Below are 20,569 nucleotides of genomic sequence, written 5' to 3'. Positions count from 1 at the left end.
TGGCAAGCAGTCCTAAAGAGAGAGGAAGTGGGCAGTGAATGAGTATACAAAACCACGGGGATGTTCGTTAGCGGATTAAAAGCAGCGCAATTTGGGCCCCTTTGGTGATGCAGCCCGTAAACGAGCGGTCGCCAGAGCCCAAATTGTGCTTCTTTGAAGCTGCTGACGAACATTTCCGTGATTTTGCATACTAATTAACGCCCCCCCCCGCCCCCGGTCTCTATAGCGAGGCCTGCTTGCCGAGCCGTCCTGCCGTGGGATGAAGCGCGCGTCTAGTGCTCGGAAGCTGGCGGGCTGGATGCGGCTGGGCTGGTCTTAAAGGTACCGCTTGACTCCGGCTGCGTCCTGTTCCCGCGAGCAAAGCAACCACGTGCCGTGATGGGCGGCTGCCTAGGGCGCCCTCCCCTTGCTGCGCGAGTGGCTGGCGGCGCCCCCTCCCGGAGGCTGAGGCAGGCCGAGCAGGCGCCCCTTCCCCTCCTTCGGGCTGGTGCCCGCCCCGCAGAGAAGGGAGAAGAGGCTGCCCTGGCCTCGGCCTGCCTTCGACAAAATGGGGTGGAGGATCTGCCTCCCGTCCCGCAAACGTTCCTCTTCCTTGTTACATTTGCGCAGGGCTTTTCTTCCAGCAGGAACGCAGTCTCGGCTGGCCAGGCTCCAGGGGTGTGTGGCCTAATTGGCAAATGAGTTCCTGCTGGACTTTTTCGACAAAGCCCTGGGTGAAACAATGGTGCCATCAGTGGGTGTGGCCTAATCGGCAAATGAGTTCCCGCAGGGCTTTTTCTACAGAGAGCCCTGGGTGAAACAATGGTGACGCCAGCGGGTGTGGCCTAATATGCAGATGAGTCCCTGCTGGTCTTTTTTCTACAAGGAGCCCTGGGTGAAACAGCAGTGACACCAGTGGGTGTGGCCTAATATGCAGATGCGTTCCTGCTGGGCTTTTTCTACAGAGAGCCCTGGGTGAAACAATGGTGACGCCAGCGGGTGTGGCCTAATATGCAGATGAGCCCCTGCTGGTCTTTTTCTACAAGGAGCCCTGGGTGAAACAATGGTGACACCAGCGGGTGTGGCCTAATATGCAGATGCGTTCCTGCTGGGCTCTTTCTACAAGGAGAGGCCTGCGATTTGCAGCAGCAGCAGCAGCAGGAGGGGTGGTGCGAGGCGGGGGAGCGGGAGGCCGCTTGCAGGGAGGGGGCCGAGCCTTCGAAGGCTGCCAGCTGTCGCCTTTTGCTGCTGGGCGGGGGGTGACGTCAACCCGAGCGGCCAGCGGGCGCTGCCTGGCTTTCTCCCGGGCTTTGGCGCGCATGCTCAGAACCGCCCCTGCAGATGTGGAGCCCGGGGGAGCCAATGAGAACGTGCCGCTGCCTTCGTCCTGGGCGGGGTCCACCGGAGGGCTGGTGCATTTCAGGGCTCTCCAGCATCCTTTCTGCAGGCTCCTCCCCTATTGCAGAGCGACCCCTCCCCGGTGCTTCAGGGCGGTTCGTGAGCAACATGGCGCTGCGTGCTGAGGCGGAGAAGGCAGCGAGCACTGCTGTGGCCCGCCCTTGCCACGGAGGGAAGGCACTGGTTTTGCATTCCAAGCCACAGCCTATGCTCTCCGTGCACTCAGACGCACACAACCCCCCCGCCCTGGCATGCGCCGCCTCTTGTCTGCCAGCTTCTCTGCTTGTGATGTGGCTGCTTTCTCTTCCAGAGCCCCAGCGCAGCTGTCCTCCCCCCCCCCTTTTGCCTTCTGCACCGCCCAGGCCAGAAGACTGCTGCATGCAGACAGCCACGGAGGCAGGGCCCTCCCCCCTCCCCTGCCTTTCCTCTCTGCAGCGCCTGCCTTCTGTGCTTCCGCTGCAGTGCCATTCATCACTCCAAAGGTGTGGAAGGATGGGGTGGGCCCAGAGCCGGATGAAGGAGAATGGAGGCTTCCAGGACGCAGGGCCTTTGGCAGTGCCCGATAAGACCCCGTGGAGGCCCCTAGGCAGTCGAAATTATCTCAGAGTCTGAGCACCCACCCCACCGCTCACGGTCCCTACTGCAGCTTGCAGGCACCTTCTTCAAAGCCCCTTTTACTAAGCTGCAGGGGTGTGGTAAAGCTGCAGTACTGCGGTCGGAGCCCTCCGCTCTCGACCTGAGTTCGATCCCAGCGGAAGCTGGTTCAGGTAGTTGGCTCCAGGTTGACTCAGCCTTCCATCCTTCCGAGGTTGGGAAAAGGAGGACCCAGCTTGCTGGGGGGAAAGTGTAGAGGACTGGGGAAGGCAATGGCAAACCACCCCGTAAAAAGTCTGCCGTGAAAATGTGATGCAACGTCACCCCAGAGTCGGAAACGACTGGTGCTTGCGCAGGCGACTACCTAGACCTTTAGGGGAGAGGCAGAAAGAGGCAAATTTGGCGACAACGCCAGCCGCAGCTGCACCAAGCAAATTGGGCAAAGAGCAGCTCAGTTGCTGACTGCACATGCAGGCTGGGAGGGCTGCAAGCAGGGGGGGAAACGGGGTGGGGGACCCAGCCCAGGGCCACTAAAGGTGTGGGGGCCCATAGACCAGTGCCTAATTGTTAATCTGGCTCTGGCCTTCGGGAAGAGACCGGGCCTGCCATCTGCAAGCGGGCTTCCTAGACACTGCATTTATTTCGTGTCTTTGGGGTGGGGGGGTGTTGCTGCTCGCATTCCAGCGAAGGTGGCTGAAAGGAAACCAAGGAGACAGAGAGAGAGAGAGAGAGAGGAGGGGCAAGCAGGGGACACAGATGGGAACCGTGAGAAAGATGAGCAGGGGCTAGCAACCCAAAGGAATGGGGGCAGAGGGGATGGGAGCAAGCGGGGAAGCCAGAAAGGCAAAATGGAGAGCAGCAGACAGAGGAAAGGATGGCGCTGGAGAAGCCAAGCCAAGTTGGCAAATTATTTATAAATGAAAGGAAGGTGGAGAAAGTTGCAACTGTTGTCTAAAAAGTTTAAAGGCCAAGGAACAGAAAGTGAGAGACACGAGAGGGAGAGAGACACGATCTGAAATTTTAAAACATATCTTTCCTCCATTCCTACCCGCGTCCCCCCAGAAAAACCCTCTAAAACTATTAGACAGTATTGAAATTCCAAACGTAGAAGTTACTACAAATAGAGCTATGGACAGCAAGAAATTTAAAAGAGAATCAGTTTTGCTTCACTGTAACAGTTGCGTGGCCCATTGTGGAAGAGATTTGGGGCGTTTTGGAGTGTGACGATAGTGCCTTGAAGGAGCTGCGTGATTGCAGACATATTTCAACCCTGTGGTAAGTGCATTATTTTCCACAGTAGGGAAATACTCAAACTCTTGTCTGCTGTGTTGGCTGAAATATCATAGGAGGGACAGAATTGCTCTGACTTGCCAAATCAGTTTCTCAGTGCTAATAAGCTGAAAAAATGTCTTAAAATCATTTGGTCCCAACTTTGCTTGCCTTAATCTTGCCTGTGCTAAACTCCCCTCGAGCTTTACCTCAAAACAGCACAAGAAAGCCAAGATGGGAATCTCTGTCGGGTTTATTGTTAGGTTTATTGCTCTTAACCAGCCAATCCGTAAAGCCCTAGGGATGGTCCGCATCTCTTACAAAATGAAAGCATTTATGGAAATTTACTCAGTCACAGACTGTTGATAGCTAGTACAGATTGCAGCCAAAATGCCCAGTTGGGAAGGGGGGAAACTTACTTTTTTAGTATGTTTTTATTCTGCCCCTTTTCCATGGAGTAAAGGATAGTGTCCACCTGTTCTGCCCTAGGGTGGCTCTGTTAATGGCTGCTAGCCGTGGTGACTTCGGGGAACCTCCAATTGATACAGTAATGGAACTGGAAGCCCCTTGCCCTTCTTCAGGTCCAGTTGTGGACCATTTCAGCCTACTCTCCCAGGATAAAGTTGACAAGACCCTGGCTGCTGTGAAACCCCAGAGATGAGGGCCAGGGCCTCTTCAGCTCTGGCCCCTGCCTGGTGGAATGAGCCCCCCCGGAGATCCGGGCCCTGTGGGATTTGCTTCAGTTCCAGGAGCGTGGCTCGACCGCTGTTCCGGGCATTGAAATAGACCTGGGGTGGGGAAGGGAAGGAGGAGAAGGCTGGAGAGTGGGCAGACTAGGTGTTTGCCTAGGGGGAAGGGGGGAAAGGCCGAATTTGGAGTCCACACCCTGCTGGCACCCTAGGCAACCGCCTGGTTTGCCTAGTGGGCGATCCAGCCCTGCACCCAGCCCACCACTGCACGTTAGCAGTTGCCAAGTCAGTTTCTGAAGAAGAGCTAGCATGTCCCTGAGAACCAGACACAGGCCTCTCCACCAGGGCACAGCAGAATATAACTCTCCCAAACATTCCCAGCACAGTTACAGAGATTACAGAGAACAGCCAAATTCATGGCAAGGCCCCTTGACAGGTGGGTGGGGAGAAGGGACCCCTACAGACAGCCTCTGGGAGGGGAAAGCGGGGTGGCCAGGAGCTGTGGGGCAGGAGGATTAAAGAGCCCGTGTGGAGTTGGAGGCTGAGTAGGAGCTGGGAGACTCAGGCTCAAATCTCCACTCTACCATGGAAGCTACCTGGGGGACCCATAGTCTGTTACCCCTTTTCAGCCTCACCTTCTGTCAAGAGATTGATCCTCCTATGTGGGTTAATCCTGATCTCCAAATTCTGTAAAGGCTCAAATCCATGTTCATTCAAAGGTTTCACCTGTGTGTGTTTAAGTCATTTTAACAGGCAGAGGTAGTCCCCTGGGGAAGCACCAGTCGTTTCCGACTCTGGGGTGACGTTGCTTTCACATTTTCATGGCAGACTTTTTGCAGGGTGGTTTGCCATTGCCTTCCCCAGTCATCTACGCTTTTCCCCCAGCAAGCTGGGGACTCATTTTACCAACCTCAGAAGGATGAAAGCCTGAGTCAACCTGGAGCTGGCTAGCTGAACCCAGCTTCCACCGGGATCGAACTCAGGTTGTGAGCAGAGAGCTCGGACTGCAGTACTGCAGCTTTACCGCTCTGTGCCACGGGGTAGGCAGAGCAGCTGCGTCTGTCATTACTTGCATACAGCTGGATATAGTCAAGTAATTTCTCGAATTTGAGATCTAGAATGGTAACCCGTCTGACAGTTTGTGATCTGGGTGGTGGAGCACCTAGATTAGTGAGTCATTCTGATTGGCTGGCTTATTAGGACCAAATGCAAAGGTCAGAATATAGAGAGCCAGAGTTTAGCTCAAAAGGAATCTCCAGCTTGCAAGCGTGAGGGCGGTGCGGCTGAAGGATGAGTTAAAGTTTGTTCATCCTTGGCTTCCAATGCTTACTGAGTTCCTGGGAGAAGACTCAAGATTACAACTGATTATAGGACTATGTGGTAAGCATAGATAGTTAGGTTTTGTGTTTTACTAGCTTTGCTAAGAGCCCCGTGACGCAGAGTGGTAAAGCTGCAGTACTGCAGTCCGAACTCTCTGCTCACGACCTGAGTTAGATCCTGGCAGAAGCTGGGTTCAGGTAGCTGGCTCAGGGTTGACTCAGCCTTCCATCCTTCTGAGGTCAGTAAAATGAGTACCCAGCTTGCTGGGGGGAAAGCGTAGATGACTGGGGAAGACAATGGCAAACCACCCCATAAAAAGTCTGTCGTGAAAACGTTGTGAAAGCAACGTCACCCCAGAGTTGGAAACGATTGGTGCTTGCACAGGGGACCTTTCCTCTAAAGAACAAAACAGCCCCGGGTTGCAGAGTGATAAAGCTGCAGTACTGCAGTCCGAGCTCTCTGCTCACGACGAATTCAATCCCAGCAGAAGCTGGGTTCAGGTAGCCAGCTCAAGGTTGACTCAGCCTTCCATCCTTCCGAAGTTAGTAAATGAGTCCCCAGCTTGCTAGGGGGAAAGTGTAAATGACTGGGGAAGGCAATGGCAAACCACCCTGTAAAAATTCTGCCGTGAAAACATTGTGACGCGACGTCACCCCAGAGTCAGAAACGACCAGTGCTTGCACAGGGGACTACCTATTTTAGCTTTGCTAATACTGCGCACCTGTTCCTTTCTTGAATGTTTTAAAGTGCATTTTGTTCTACTCTTTGTAAAATAAAATGATTTTTGAACCTTTAAACCTAGCCTGGTCCAAGTTTGTGCCATTGGCTTGTTTTATTCCTTTTATTTCACCACTCTAAAGGGAAAGACCTTTATGTAGGAGATTCCCTTGAAAGAATGCACAACCTTGACAAAAGTAAACCCTCAGATATCTTGACACCTACCTCGCAGAGTTGTCAGGAAGGGAAAAGGAGAGAAGATTAATGTAAGCCACTTTCTGTTCCCCATTGGAGAAAACGTAAATGGAGTAAATAAATAAATGTCCAGGTAAACTTGGCCCCTTGTGGTTCTAGCCTTCTCTGTCCAGCTGAGGCAGCTCGCAGACTGTTTAGTAACAGTACTGACAATTTAGAAATGCCAGTATAACAAGAATATATTTACAGAAAACAGCAGTCTTGGTAGAGAAGCAAGACTTCAGCTGGCGTTACTAGCTGCGGACGCTCACCGGAAACCATATTTCTGGGAAACGTCAGCTGACATTAAGGGACATGCACACACACACACCCATTTGGGCACCTGCACAACTTTGGTAGTTCTGACATCTGAAGCGACATCAGTGGCGATGCGAGAAAGGGCCTTCTTGGTTGTGGCATCAAAACCTTGGAACTTCCTCCCTGGGAAGATCCATTTGTCTCCCTCTGATTACCAGCAGGTGAAGACTTTTACAATTTCATCTGGCGTACCCCCAATAACAGTTACTAGCCCTCCTTCTAGTTTTGCGTATGTGTCTTTAATTGAATTGCTTTATAACTGTGTTTTAATTGCTCAAAGATTTTACTGCTTTTTATCAGGGCTTTTTTGAGCAGGAACACACAGGAATGCAGTTCCAGCTGGCTTGGTGTCAAAGAGTGTGGCCTAAAATGCAAATCAGTTCCTGCTGGGCTTTTCCTGCAAAAAAACCCTATGTGAAACAATGGTGATGCCAGGGGGTGTGGCCTAATATGCAAATTAGTTCCTGCTGGGCTTTTCCCTGCAAAAAAGCCCCGCTTTTTATGCTTGCTGCCTTGTGGGCCTTGGTTGAGTGGAAAGGAGGCATGAAATTACTTAAATAATAAAATAATCTTTGGTAATTGGTAAAAACATAATTTAACCAGGGCTTGAAGGAGACTTGAGAGCCCTCAGCTACTACAATTGTTAACTAGATTAGCAGGACTAAGAAATCGAAAGGTTTATCAGTGTCTGCTATGGAAAATGGCCGCTGTGCTTAATTACCTCAGAATGTAATGTGATTCCATCCAGGCTTATAGTCTGGATTTTTTTGGCTGTGAGGTTTATGTTTTTCCGCATGGGACAGACAATATTTGTGTCTGTTGGCAGAGCTTCTGGCCAGTTGTTGCAATAACCAGAAAAGTGTGTGTGTGGGGGGGTCCTATTTAGTCCTATTTAAATAAATTAAGAGGGAATTGGCTTGGTGGTGAGGAACCTGGCACTTTCCTGGAGCTGGATCGGGGCTGGCGGGGGACCCTTTCAGTGCCCTAAATCTTCCTTTTGGATCCTCTTGCTTCCTCCAGAAGGCAAAGACTGCCAGGCCAGACAGCTGCTCTCTGTCTCTCACTGGCAGTTTTTAAGTAGCGGCTGGACAAACGTTTGTCAGGGATGCTAGGCTGATCCTGTGTTGAGCAGGGGGTTGGACTAGATCGGGGTGTCAAACATGCAGCCCGAGGGACTAATCCGGCTTGCACAGGGCTCATATCCATCCCCCTACGCAACTTTCCTCTCCTGCTTCGATTTCCATGGCTGCTCCTGCAGCCACACTTGCTGTTGTACAGCTCCCTCAGGGGCTCTTTCCTTCCTGTTTCCTGCCTCTTGCCTCCCTCTCCTCGGCCCCTCAGACACAAACAGAGAGCTCTGTGCCAGCTCTGTGCAGGAAAGATATAAAGACAAGCCTCTGTGTCTCTCTGTGGCACATGCGCACACATGGGCCTACACACACCCTCCTGCTTCCTTCTCCAGGGCTGTTCCTCCTCTTTTGGGGAGGAAGAGGGGGAAGGAGAGAAAGTTCCATGATGGCATCTTCGAGTCCAGCATTTTATTCCAGGTATAAGCTTTTGTGTGCAAGCACACTTCTTCTTCAGAGGGTGGGTGGGTGGATTCTTCTGACAAGCACAATGTACATTGAGGAAATTATTTTGGATTATTCTGAAAGGGTTAAAAATATTGGATTTCTCTGTTGCTATCTGGATATATTTTCTTTCAAAAGGGCTCTGATTAGGAATTAGAACACTTGGACTTGGAGAGTGGAGTGATTTCAGATGTCAAAAGATAATAGAACACATTGGTAATGAGACAGGAAAAGTAGCTCTCCGTTCAGTCCAAGAGGATGAATTGACTTGAGCTTCATTATCAATTGCAATTCAGCAGTCTCTCCTCCTAGTTTCCCTTTGAAATTGCTTTACATGTTACTTAGGTCAGCAACTGAATGTTGTTCTTTGCATCCTCCTGGACTGAACCCAATGCAGGTATCCTAATCCAATCAAGCCCACTATTGTCATTCATCTGCTACTGCCTTTTGACATCTGAAATCACCTTAATAAAGGTTATCTGGTACCTAAATGTTACATTTTATAGCACGCATGGCCTGGCCCAACAAAATGGCATTCATGTCAGATCCAGCCCCCATAACAAATAGGCTTCCCAACCCTCCCGCCCTGGCGGGGGACCCCAGAATTTACAGCCTCTTCCCCCGCTCTCCAAAAAAATGGAAGCGGGGGGAGGGGGGAAACGGCGCCAAGGAGCGTGGTGAGCTGCCCCATCTCGGAGGAGCAGCTAAGGTGAACCGGAGAAGAGGCGGCAGCAACACAGTAGCATCGCCCGCTCCGCTCCACCTCTGAGGTAAAATCAGAGAAGGGGAGGGTGGAGACAGGCCAGGAGCATGGCGAGCCATGAATCTGGGTCCTTCTAGGACCTGGACTCGCGGCTCGCCACGCTCCTGGCCTGCCTCCACCCTCCCCTTCTCTGATTTCACCTCAGAGGCGGAGCAGGCGACGCCGTTGCGCTGCCGCCTCTTCTCCGCTTCACCGTAGCTGCTCCTCCGAGATGGGATCAGCCTGAGCCCATCTCAGAGGAGCAGTTACGGTGAAGCGGAGAAGAGGCGGCAGCAGCGCAGCGGCGTCGCCTGCTCCGCTCTGCCTCTGAGGTGAAATCAGAGAAGGAGAGGGTGGAGGGAAGGAAGACATTTAAAAAGGTGTGCCGTCCCTTGAAATGCGATGGCCAAAACTCCCTTTGGAGTTCAGTGATGCTTGTCACACCCTTGCTCCTGGCTCCACCCCAGTGTCTCCTGGCTCCACCCCCAAAGTCTCCTGGCTCCACCCCCAAAGTCCCCAGAGATTTCTTGAATTGGACTTGGCAACCTTAATAACAAAAGAATTTGACACCTCTTGCTCTACAGGTTACTCTACTCAAGACCAAAAACAACCATCTGTTTCCTCTAAGCTGCAGAGTCTTGTGAGCAAAAATTCTACTTTGTGAGCTACTGGCAGGCCTCGGATTCAGTGGGAGCTCACAGGAGCACAGCTCCTGAACCTTTCTGAGAGTTCCTCCTCCTGAGAGTTCCACCTCCTTGTCCATTGAATAGTAGGTGCAGCTGCATAACAATCCCTGGATGAGCGCCGCCACCTATTTTTCTACAAAATGACCCCTGGCTACTGGAATTAAAGTTGCGAGCTACTGGCATTAAAGTTGTGAGCGCCTGCATAAATTATTGTGCTCTGGGGCCATTTTTCCTGAACTAAGACAACAACATGTGAGCTGGAGGATAAAAATCTGAGCTAGCTCACACTAACTCAGCCTAGAGGGAACATCCTACCTTTAAGGAATGATCGGAACCAAACTAAAGCAGTGGGTCCCCAGGGCAAAGGTCTTTCACGTTGCCTCCTCCTTCTGCCTCCAAACATCTCAGCAGGATAGCATGGTCCACTATCTCAAAGGCTGTTGATAAGTTGCTGGTGCAGACTGTGGTAGGGTTGCCAATCCCCAGGTGGGGGAAGGGGATCCCCTGGTTTGGAGGCCCTCCCCCCACTTCAGGGTCATCAGAAAGCGGGGGGAGGGGAGGGAAATGTCTGCTGGGAACTCTGTTATTCCCTATGGAGATTTATTCCCATAGAAAATCTTGGAGAATTGATCCGCGGGTATCTGGGGCTCGGGGGGGCCCTGTTTTTTGGGGTAGAGGCACCAAACTTTCAGCACAGCATCTAGTGCCTCTCCCCAAAATACCCCCCAAGTTTCAAAAAGATTGGACCAGGGGGTCCAATTCTATGAGCCCCAAAAGAAGGTGCCCCTATCCTTCATGTTTTCCTGTGGAAGGAAGGAATTGAAAAGGTGTGTCGTCCCTTTAAATGTGATGGCCAGAACTCCCTTTGGAGTTCAATTATGCTTGTCACAGCCTTGATCTTGGCTCCACCCCTAATGTCTCCTAGCTCCACCCCCAAAGTCCCCAGATATTTCTTCAATTGGACTAGGCAACCTTAGACTGTGGTGAACTGGGCCTGCATCAGCTGGTGGACCCCGGCTCTGCCTACCCCTCCTGGGATTCTGACCTGAAGGGGCCGTTCTACTCCACTGCCTCAGGATATGGCTGCCACCACTGTCTCTGTCTTGGGCTCTGGTTAGATAGGACAGCCTCCTAACCTCCCTCTGGTGTCACTGGGAACCTGCCTCAGGGCTTCCCAGGGATCTTCAAGGCTCCCCCAGAGAGTTGGCAAGTGGCCATTTTACCAGTTTTCCCCTTGTGTTTCCAAGTGGTTGGGGGAACTATGTGGTACAGAGGGACTTCATTCCTTCAATAATCAAAGGATTTATTTAAAACTCACAACTATATACAGGCATATCAGAAGCAAATTGAAGAAATAAAACAACAGAGAAAAAATGCTTCCTCTCTCCCCCTACTCTAAACACATGCCCTATCTAGGTGATATGCAAGCAGGTACCTTACTTTGCTACTCTGGGGGCAAGCTGGTCAAACATAGGCCCCCAAACAGCCACCATATCTGGCCAGGGAGCTCCAGCTGCCAACTAACTGCCTTCCTGCTAGGCTTCCCAACCCCCCCGCCCTGCCGGGGGACCCCTGGATTAGCAGCCTTTTCCCCCAATCTCCAAAAACGTGGAAGCGGGAGGGGTGGGGGGAGAAATGGCGCGGCCTCCCTTCGCGATGTGCATGCTGGGACTCGTAGTCCTTGCGTCCTCTCCGGCTGCTACAGGCATCTCCTCGGGGAGTCTGGCCAGCGGAGGGGGGGGGAGCTCCGCCCCCAGAGGACCATGTGCGTTTCTACCTCTGGAGGCTTCAGTTGCTGATTGAAAGGCTTCCTCTTGGGATGGGGTGTCTGTGTTACTTTGAAGAAGTTGGCAGCAACTCGTGAGTAGAGAGGCCGATCCCCCTTCAGTGTTGCCAGAAATGGGGGGGGGGGGGGGAGTCTGCTGAGTACTTCATTATTCTCTATGTGGAGATCGATTCTCATAGGGTATAATGGGGAATTGATCTGGAGGTTTTGGGGGTTCTGGGGGCACTGTTTTTTTGAGGTAGAGGCACCAAATTTTCAGTATAGTATCTAGTGACTCTCCCCAAAGTATCCTCCAAGTTTCAAAACGATTGGACCTTGGGGTCCAATTCTATGAGCCCCAAAAGAAGGTGCCCCTATCCTTCATTATTTCCTATGGAAGGAAGACATTTAAAAAGGTGTGCGGTCCCTTTAAATGTGATGGCCAGAACTCCCTTGGAGTTCAATTATGCTTGTCACACCCTTGTTCCTGGCTCCGCCCCGATGTCTCCTGGCTCCACCCCCAAAGTCCCAAGATATTTCTTGAATTGTACTTGGCAACCCTACTTCCTGCCCTAAAACTCACTCATCTAAACAGCAGTTTCCACCCAGGAACTGCCTCTCTCTCCTGTAGCATTCTAGGGCAGATCTCCTGTAACTTTTTTTTTAATCTATCAAACTTTATTAAAAGAATAAATACCAAAATATACATATCTTTCTTTGTACAACAAACAATGGCAAATATAAGAACAAAGTACATATCCAAAATAAAAAGAGACAAACAAACACAACTTTTTAAATCTCCTGTAACCTTGATGGGTTTCCTGTCCTCTCTAGGGAGTTGGCCTCATATTACTGGTTGAAGACAGGAGAGGAGGGGTAATAAGGAGAATAGGCCAAGGCCCAACTAACCTTTCTTAATCTCCTCCCATCCAGCCCAAAGACAATTAAACCCATACACAAGATGGTGTTTTTCCACCCAGTAAAAAACCTTCAATTTTGGATACACACACACTTGCTTCAGTGGAAAAAGCAGTGTGCATAATGAAAGGTTTTTGGAGACAATATTCAGTGATGTTGTTGTAAAATAAAATAAAAGCTTCAATTTGGAGAAACACATTTTTCTCAGTATTCATAGAGGCAAAGACAAAATATAGCACTGTCTATATGCTCAAATCAAAAGATGGGACTCTTGATAAATTTAAAGAATATGTTGCAATGGTTAAAAACAGATTTGGGTGTGCACCTCAAAGTTTGCTGACAGATGGAGGTGTGAATATTGCAATACTGAGTTTAAGAAATTTCTGAATGCAGAAGGGATTGAACACAAAGCAACTGTCCCATACACTCCGCAGCAGAATGGGAGTGCAGAGAGACTTAATTGTGTGTTACAGGAAATGACCAGAGCAATGCTCATGCATTCTGGATTACCTAAAGGCCTGTGGGCTGAAGCTGTAAATACAGCAGTGTATATTCACAATAGAATACCTTCAAAAGTAACAGGAATTACTCAGTTCCAGGCTTGGTTTGGCAAAAAGCCAGGATTTAAGCTTAAATTTATCAAAACTTTTGGAGCAAAAGCCTATGCATATGTTCCTAGAGAAAATAGAGGGAAGCTCGATGCAAGGACTGAGATTGGATTCATAGTAGGATATCCCTCAGTGGGAAAAGGCTACAGAGTCTATGATCCAAAGCTGAATAAGACCAAACATTGTAATGTTGTGTTTGTGGATGACAGTAATTTGCCTAAAGCACCCTGTGTACCTGAATCTGATCCTGAGGTTACTGATGATGCTTCTGAAGATTGGTATAGTTGGTTACCTGTAGTGGCCACCGGTGAACCGGCAGGTCTATCTTCTGAAGACTCTACTGAACCAGAAGGGGAAATGGGGACTGCACCGCAGGGAGCGACAGAACCTCCACTCATTTTAAGACAATCAGAAAGGAGCACAAAAGGGCAACAACCACATGTGAGATCTATAGAGTGTCAGAACTGGGAACTTCAAAAGAAACGCATCACTTTGTTTCAAAAATTAATCCGTCTATTCGAGAACTCTGTCCATGGAAAAGGCAAGTTGACTCTGATGGCTTCCAAGGCCATCGGTATATTCTTATACATTGGTAACATAAAACAATAAATCCTTTCTTACACTCAGAGAGACAGTTGTCTGTTCCCAGGCTTCTTATCTCCCATCAAGGAGGAAGAACCCCCGCTGTCTTTCTCTGGTTTGCCAGCTTCAAAGCGTATGTGAGAAAATGACCCCTCTGTCACACACATGGTTGCCAGGGCGCCTGGAGAAGTGAGCTTGCACCCGCCTGGCCAGTGAGTGCGAGTAGAGCTATCCAGGAGTTACATAGGACTCACGTGTACCAACCACCAATTATACCAGTGCTTGAGACAGGCACAGAGTGTCTGCAGACGCACACGGACGTTTCCCCGCTACCGTGTGGAGTCCGCCATGGCGAGGAGGAGGCTACGCCGCCACGGAGCTGTCCAGGCGAACGGTGTTGAAGCGCTAAGCATGGAAGCCACTGTGTTTCGCTAACACCACGTGTAGCCATCTTCCTGCCTGGTTGGGCTTCATTCCTTCTTAGTGGGAACCTCACGTACACATCTTGAGTCATTCCTAGCCCGCAAGCAACCTATCTAGTCTATGAATGGATTAATGGCTCAACTATTGATCCTGATTGCTAAGTAATATCCTGAACAGCAGCCCTCACCCAGGAGATGATGAGAAAGAGGAAGGATCTCTCCTGCTACCTCCAAGCCCTTTTGTCTACACCGGAATACCTAGGTCCATATCTGATTCCCTATTGTCACCTTCCCAGTTAATCCCATCTCATCCCATTCACCCAACCATTTCCATACTGATATCATTGGAGCCGCCCCAGGCCCTGTCGCAACCTGGAAGTTTCCAGGATGCCCAGGATGAAGGTGATGTTCATTGGTTGAAGCATACACCCAATCAGGTGTCGCCATGGACTCACCATTGGTCCAGCCGATGTCCAGCCTTCTTGGTCATCAGCGGAACCTCCCATTACCACTCCCAGTCACCTCCCATCCCCTCCGGACTGAGGAGACCCTATATAACCTGTGGACTAGCTACCCACAGGTGTGCTCTCTATTCAGCAACCCCCTTATCCCGCTGTATAGATCCATCCCCGATTCCTGATCAGTTTCGGGTCCATTCCCCCCATTCCCTTATTCGTCGCCATCGGAGTCTTCCTTGGAGTCTGCGAGAGGTAGTATCACCCTGTATGCCCATCCTTTTATGTTCCCCTATCGATCTCTCTATATTTCTTTAGACCTGTGTGAATGTGTGATTGTTTTTGTACCTTGTGTGAAAGAACTATTGTTTCAAATAAATTACAATTGATTTTACTAAATTAGAGTCCAGTTTATTGAGCATTGACTATCTGAATGGTTGAGCCTGGTATACACAGATAACAAAGATTCCTATTGGGCTAGCTGTCTCTCAATCTAATTCCCCAATCTCATTTTGAGAGCAGTTTCCCTAACAGGTACATGCAGATGTTTGCCAGATGTTTGGTTATCAGTCACCCTTCAGTGGTTAGTATTTGTTTGAAATGGAAAGTTACAGGGTTAGTAAAGTTCACAACATGGAGTCAGTTGAGCTAATAGAATACACTCTTGCTAAGCAACTAGGTAAAGTTACAAGTTCTGACATACTGCCCCCCCTAAGCTTTCGCCCTGGGCTTGTGTGGGTACAGTAGGTGGGATTTCTTAAGCAGATGAGGAGCACGCACGTCGCTAGCCTTGACCCACTCATCACAGCTATTGGGGAAGTACTTCCATCTGATGAGGTAATACAGTACCCCCCTCTGGACCCTGTAGTCCAGGATTTCCTGAACCTCATGGTGGCTCTGGCCCTTCACTCGAATAGGTGGTGGCTCGGGAGGGTGAGGGTGCCAGGATGTAGCTCCAGGGTCCTTGCGAAGAAGGCTGCAATGAAAAACAGGATGGATCTTACTAAACATCTTGGGTAATTCTAACTCTACTGTGACCTCATTAATTACCCTTTTAATTTTGAATGGGCCCAGGTACTTGTAGGCTAGCTTGCGGCATGCCTGGGGAAGGGGAAGGTTCTTTGTTGACAGGAACACGCTCTCCCCCTCCTTGAAAGTCCATTGGGGTGAGTGCTTTTGATCAAAATGTTTTTTGTAGTCCTCTTTAGCACTCTCCAGGTTTTCTTGTATTACCCTCCACCCCTCCTTGATTCCCTGCCACCACTGCTGACAAGAGGTTGGCGCCTGCCCCTTTTCCTCGCCTGGCAATAAGAGGAAGGGTTTCCCTTCGTAACCATTTACAATCTGGAAGGGGGAGGCTTTGGTGGAGCTGTACATGCTGTTATTGTATCCATACTCTGCGAAGGGCAATAGCTCCACCCAATTCGTTTGCTGGTAGTTGACATAGCAACGGAGATACTGCTCCAGTAGCCCGTTCACCCTCTCCGTCTGCCCGTCAGTCTGGGGGTGGTAGGCAGAGCTCAGTCCCTGCTCCATGCCTGCGATCTTACAAAACTCCCGCCAAAGTTGGCAACGAACTGTGGCCCGCGGTCACTAATTACCTTGTCGGGGAACGAGTGAAGGCGGACCACGTGGTGGAAGAATAGGTAGGCCAGTTTCTTGGCCGTGGGTAACTTTTTACAGGGGATGAAGTGGGCCTGCTTCGAAAAAGTGTCCACCACCACCAGAATCACAGTTTTTCCCTGGGAGGGTGGCAGCTCCACTATAAAGTCCATCGAGACCACCGCCTACGGTCGTGAAGCGGTGGGCAGTGGTTTTAAAAGCCCGGGTGGCTTCCCCCCCCCCGTTTAGCCATGATACAGGTGGGGCATGAACCCACAAATTCTGAGATGTCCTGCTTCATTTGCGGCCACCAGAACTGGCGGGCCACTAGGTGCACTGTCTTCACGTACCCAAAGTGCCCCGCCAACCGGTCAGAGTGGCACCGCTCTAGGATCTCCCTCCTCAGGCACTTTGGCACGTATATCTTCCCATTGTAAAACCATAGCCCCCCCTCTCCCTTTTCTACCCCCTCCGGTCTCTCTTCCCCTTCTTTTTCCAGAAGAGGACAGGGGCTGCATGGGGTGTGGTAGCGGGGCGGATAAAGCCCCGTTTTAAGTTCTTATCTAAGAATTTCCTCAGCTCTTCCTTTTCCGCCCACCCCATCGAATACAGTTTGGCCCGGGGCAGCTCCGATGGCCTTGGAAGCCATCAGAGTCAACTTGCCTTTTCCATGGACAGAGTTCTCGAATAAACGGATTAATTTTTGAAACAAAGTGATGCGTTTCTTTTGAAGTTCCCAGTTCTGACATTTTGACTCTGATGGCTTCCAAGGCCATCGGTACATTCTTATACATTGGTAACATAAAACAATAAATCCTTTCTCACACTCAGAGAGACAGTTGTCTGTTCCCAGGCTTCTTATCTCCCATCAAGGAGAAAGAACCCCCGCTGTCTTTCTCTGGTTTGCCAGCTTCAAAGGGTACATGCAGATGTTTGCCAGTGGTTATCAGTCACCCTTCAGTGGTTAGTATTTGTTTGAAATGCAAAGTTACAGGGTTAGTAAAGTTCACAACATGGAGTCAGTTGAGCTAATAGAATACACTCTTGCTAAGCAACTAGGTAAAGTTACAAGTTCTGACATAGAGACTGTGAAACCTAAAGAGGAACCCAAGAGCTGGAAATAAGTGTGTGATTTACCTAATGAAGAAAAGGAGAAATGGATTCAAGCAATGGAACAAGAGATACTATCCATTTATGAAAAAGATGTATGGACTCTTACCAAGTTACCTGCAGGAAGAAAGCCTGTTGGATGCAAATGGGTCTACAAAATAAAGTACAAAGATGATGGAACTATAGACTTTTACAAAGCAAGGCTAGTAGCCAAAAGCTATGCGCAAGAATTTGGAACTGATTATTCAGAGACTTTTGCACCAGTTATCAATAGTGCTACACTTAAAACACTACTGTGTGGCATCATCTAGAAATATGCTTGTAGAGCACCTAGACATTAAGACAATGTTTCTTAATGGTGAGTTATCAGAGAAAATCTATATGGAAATACCTGAAGGTTTTCAAGTCCCTGGCAAAGAGAACTCAACAAAGGACTGTATGGTTTGAAACAAGCCGCAAAAAGTTGGTATGACAAAATAACTGGACTTCTACAGCAACAAGGATTTGAGCAAGGGAAAACTGAACCCTGCATGTACACAAGACTCAAAGATGGAGAATATCAATACATTCTGGTTTACGTTGACGATTTGGTCATGAGCTGCGAGAACAAAGAAGACATTAAAGACATTGTTGAAAAACTGAACAAAGAGGTTGAAGTCAAAAGACTTGGAGATATTAAGCACTATCTAGGAATACAGATTGAGAGACTTGAAACTGGAATTTTTCAACTGTGCCAAAGACGAAAGATTATGGACGTTATAGAATCTCTTGGCATGAGAGACTGTAAAGAATCTAAGATACCTCTTGAACCTGCATACCTGAGAACTCAAGGTAGTCAACCACTCAAAGACATTGGAGAGTACAGAGAAGCTATAGGAAAACTCCTGTACCTGAGTAAAACTACCAGACCTGATATAACAGCTGCTGTCGGAATACTGAGCAGAAAAGTAAGTTCGCCTAATCACCATGATTGGAATGCAGTAAAGAAACTTACCAGATACTTAAAAGGGACTATGGACTTAAGACTGATCATTGAACCTTCTGAGAATCCCAGACTAGTTGGATACATGGATGCCAACTACGCAGAAGAATCGTGCAATTACAGATCAACCAGCGGATACTTGTTCTTCTATGGAAATGGTCTTGTAGAATGGACTAGCGGAAAACAGACTATAGTGGCACAATCTACAGCAGAAGCTGAGTGTGTGTCAGCGGCCAGGTGCCTGCAGTGAACTTGAATGGATTTTTCATCTGCTGAAAGACTTCAAGATAAAAGGACCTGTACCTATTGTAATGTTTGAAGATAATCAAGCTTGTATTGCTATATGTAAAGGGGAAAGTAGAACATCCAGAAGTAGATCTATTGGTATTAAATGTGAGTTAGTGAAAGATCTACACCAGAAGAGGCTGATTAAGATAGAATATTGTTGTACAGAAGCTATGGGGGCTGATATACTTACAGAGCCATTACCTTGTGCTAGATTTGAACGTTTATGTGAAATGATTAATCTAGTTGATGTGAATGTTACAGTGAATAATGAGTAATGACTATTGAATGTATAATGACTTGCACATTAGGCATTGAGAAGGGGTGTTGGAAATATGTATCTGTTTAGTATGTCCTTTGCAATGTTCTAACGTTCCAGTCATTATAGGGTTAACACTGTGCTTGATTCCCTATTGTCTGCATGACCTGATTCCCTATTGTCTGCATGACCTGGGAAGAAGATACTGACTGCTGTCAATCAAGGTCTAGAAGCAGGAAAACCTGTTTTGTCTGTTTGGTCAGTTAGTCAGATGACTTCCTTTGTTCAGGCAGAGAGGTCAAGAAGAAGGAGGAAGTAGTCCTCCATTAAAGACATGATCTTCTAGTGTGAGGATGTAGTTCTATAGTGTTTGTTATTTTCACTTCCCAGTACCCTTTCCCTGTAGAAATAAATATGTTTTTGCTTTTTCATGTTAAATGCCTCTCAATGATTATTTGATCCAGTGATCCATCACATTGTTTGAGATAAAGAAATAGAATTTCAAACAGAATTCCCTAAGGAGGGAAGGTTGAGTCAATCTCGAGCCAGCTACCTGAACTCAGCTTCTGCCAGGATCGAACTCAGGTTGTGAGCAGAGCTTGGACTGGAAATCCCGTGGTACTGCAACAGAACTTCTGGCTATGTAAACAGAAGTGATTATAACTATATTGTGAGACATTCTATACTTCCTTCTAGGTGAAAACCTCAGAGTTCTGGGTGATTTCTAGAGCATCCCATGGCACAGTCTGGTTCCATCATTTTACCCATCCCACGTCACCTTGCCCACATATAGTGGGCGATGGGGGACACAGGGCAGGAGGCTGCCTGCCCAAGCATACAATTGGCCTCCCTAAAATCTGGAAGGTTTGTGGAGAAAATCAGTATTCATGACATTTGCCACGGGGCAGCACATTTTAGTGCATGTGCTGGAAAGGAAATCTGCACTAGACCTAAAGGGAGGAGCTGGTGATGGGAAACAACTGGACTGCAAGCAGCTACATCAAATTGCTAACAACAGAACGGGACTGCAAATGTAGTTGGCCTCAAAGAAGAAGAAAGCAAGCAGAAAAAGCCAAACATGTGCTGAAGTCCTTTGCAGTGACCTCATTTCGAAAATCACAAATGACTGTACGTTTGCACGAGGAATTGTTCAGAGTGCCAACAATTCATTTACTTCGTTTGTACCCTTCATTTATTTACACCTCACCTCTCTCCCAAGCAGGGGCCCGCACCAGCTCACCTCGTTCTCCCGGTCTCCATTTTATCCTCGCAACAACCACCCTGTGAGGTAGGCTGGGCTGAGAGGGTGCAACTGGCCCATAGTCACCCAGCAAGCTTCATGGCACAAGTAGGGATTCAAACCTGGGCGTCTCAGTTCCTAGTGGGACAACAGTCTCTGGAGCCATGGCACGTGACGGAGGTCAGGAGGAGGTCAGGCCATCTGGAGAGAGCCCTAAAAACGAGTTGTGGGTCCACTGGGAGAGAAGCAGGAGGCGTGGGGGGAGGGACTGAAAATGTGATCTGCTGCTGTTGTGCTGGAGCTCCCTCCAGCGTCTGCTGTGCACAGTGGCATCATTGTCTACGCACAGATTCTAAATTGGCTGGCTGCACCTTCTGACTGCAGATGGTGACTGTAGCCATGAAATTAAAAGACGTTTGCTGCTTGGGAGGACAGCTATGGCGAACCTGGGCAGTATAACAAAAAGTAGAGACATCAGCCTGCCAACAAAAGTCCGTATATTCAAAGCAAAGGTATTCCCAGCAGTAATGTATGGCTGTGAGAGCTGGACCATAAGGAAGGCCGAGCGCAGAAGAATAGATGCTTTTGAGATGTGGTTCTTGAGAGTCCCTTGGACTGCAAGAAGATCCAATCAGTCAGTCCTAAGGGAAATCAACCCAGACTGTTCCCTGGAAGGTCAGATGCTGAAGCTGAAGCTCAAATACTTTGGCTACCAAATGAGAAGGGAGCACTCCCTGGAGAAGACCCTGATGCTGGGAAAGACAGAAGGCAAAAGAAGAAGGGGACAGCAAAAGAGGAGAAGGCTGGACAGTGTTACTGATGTA

This window comes from Heteronotia binoei, chromosome 4 (assembly GCF_032191835.1).
Source record: "Heteronotia binoei isolate CCM8104 ecotype False Entrance Well chromosome 4, APGP_CSIRO_Hbin_v1, whole genome shotgun sequence".
NCBI lineage: Eukaryota > Metazoa > Chordata > Lepidosauria > Squamata > Gekkonidae > Heteronotia > Heteronotia binoei.
Note: the sequence above shows the minus strand (reverse complement) of the source record.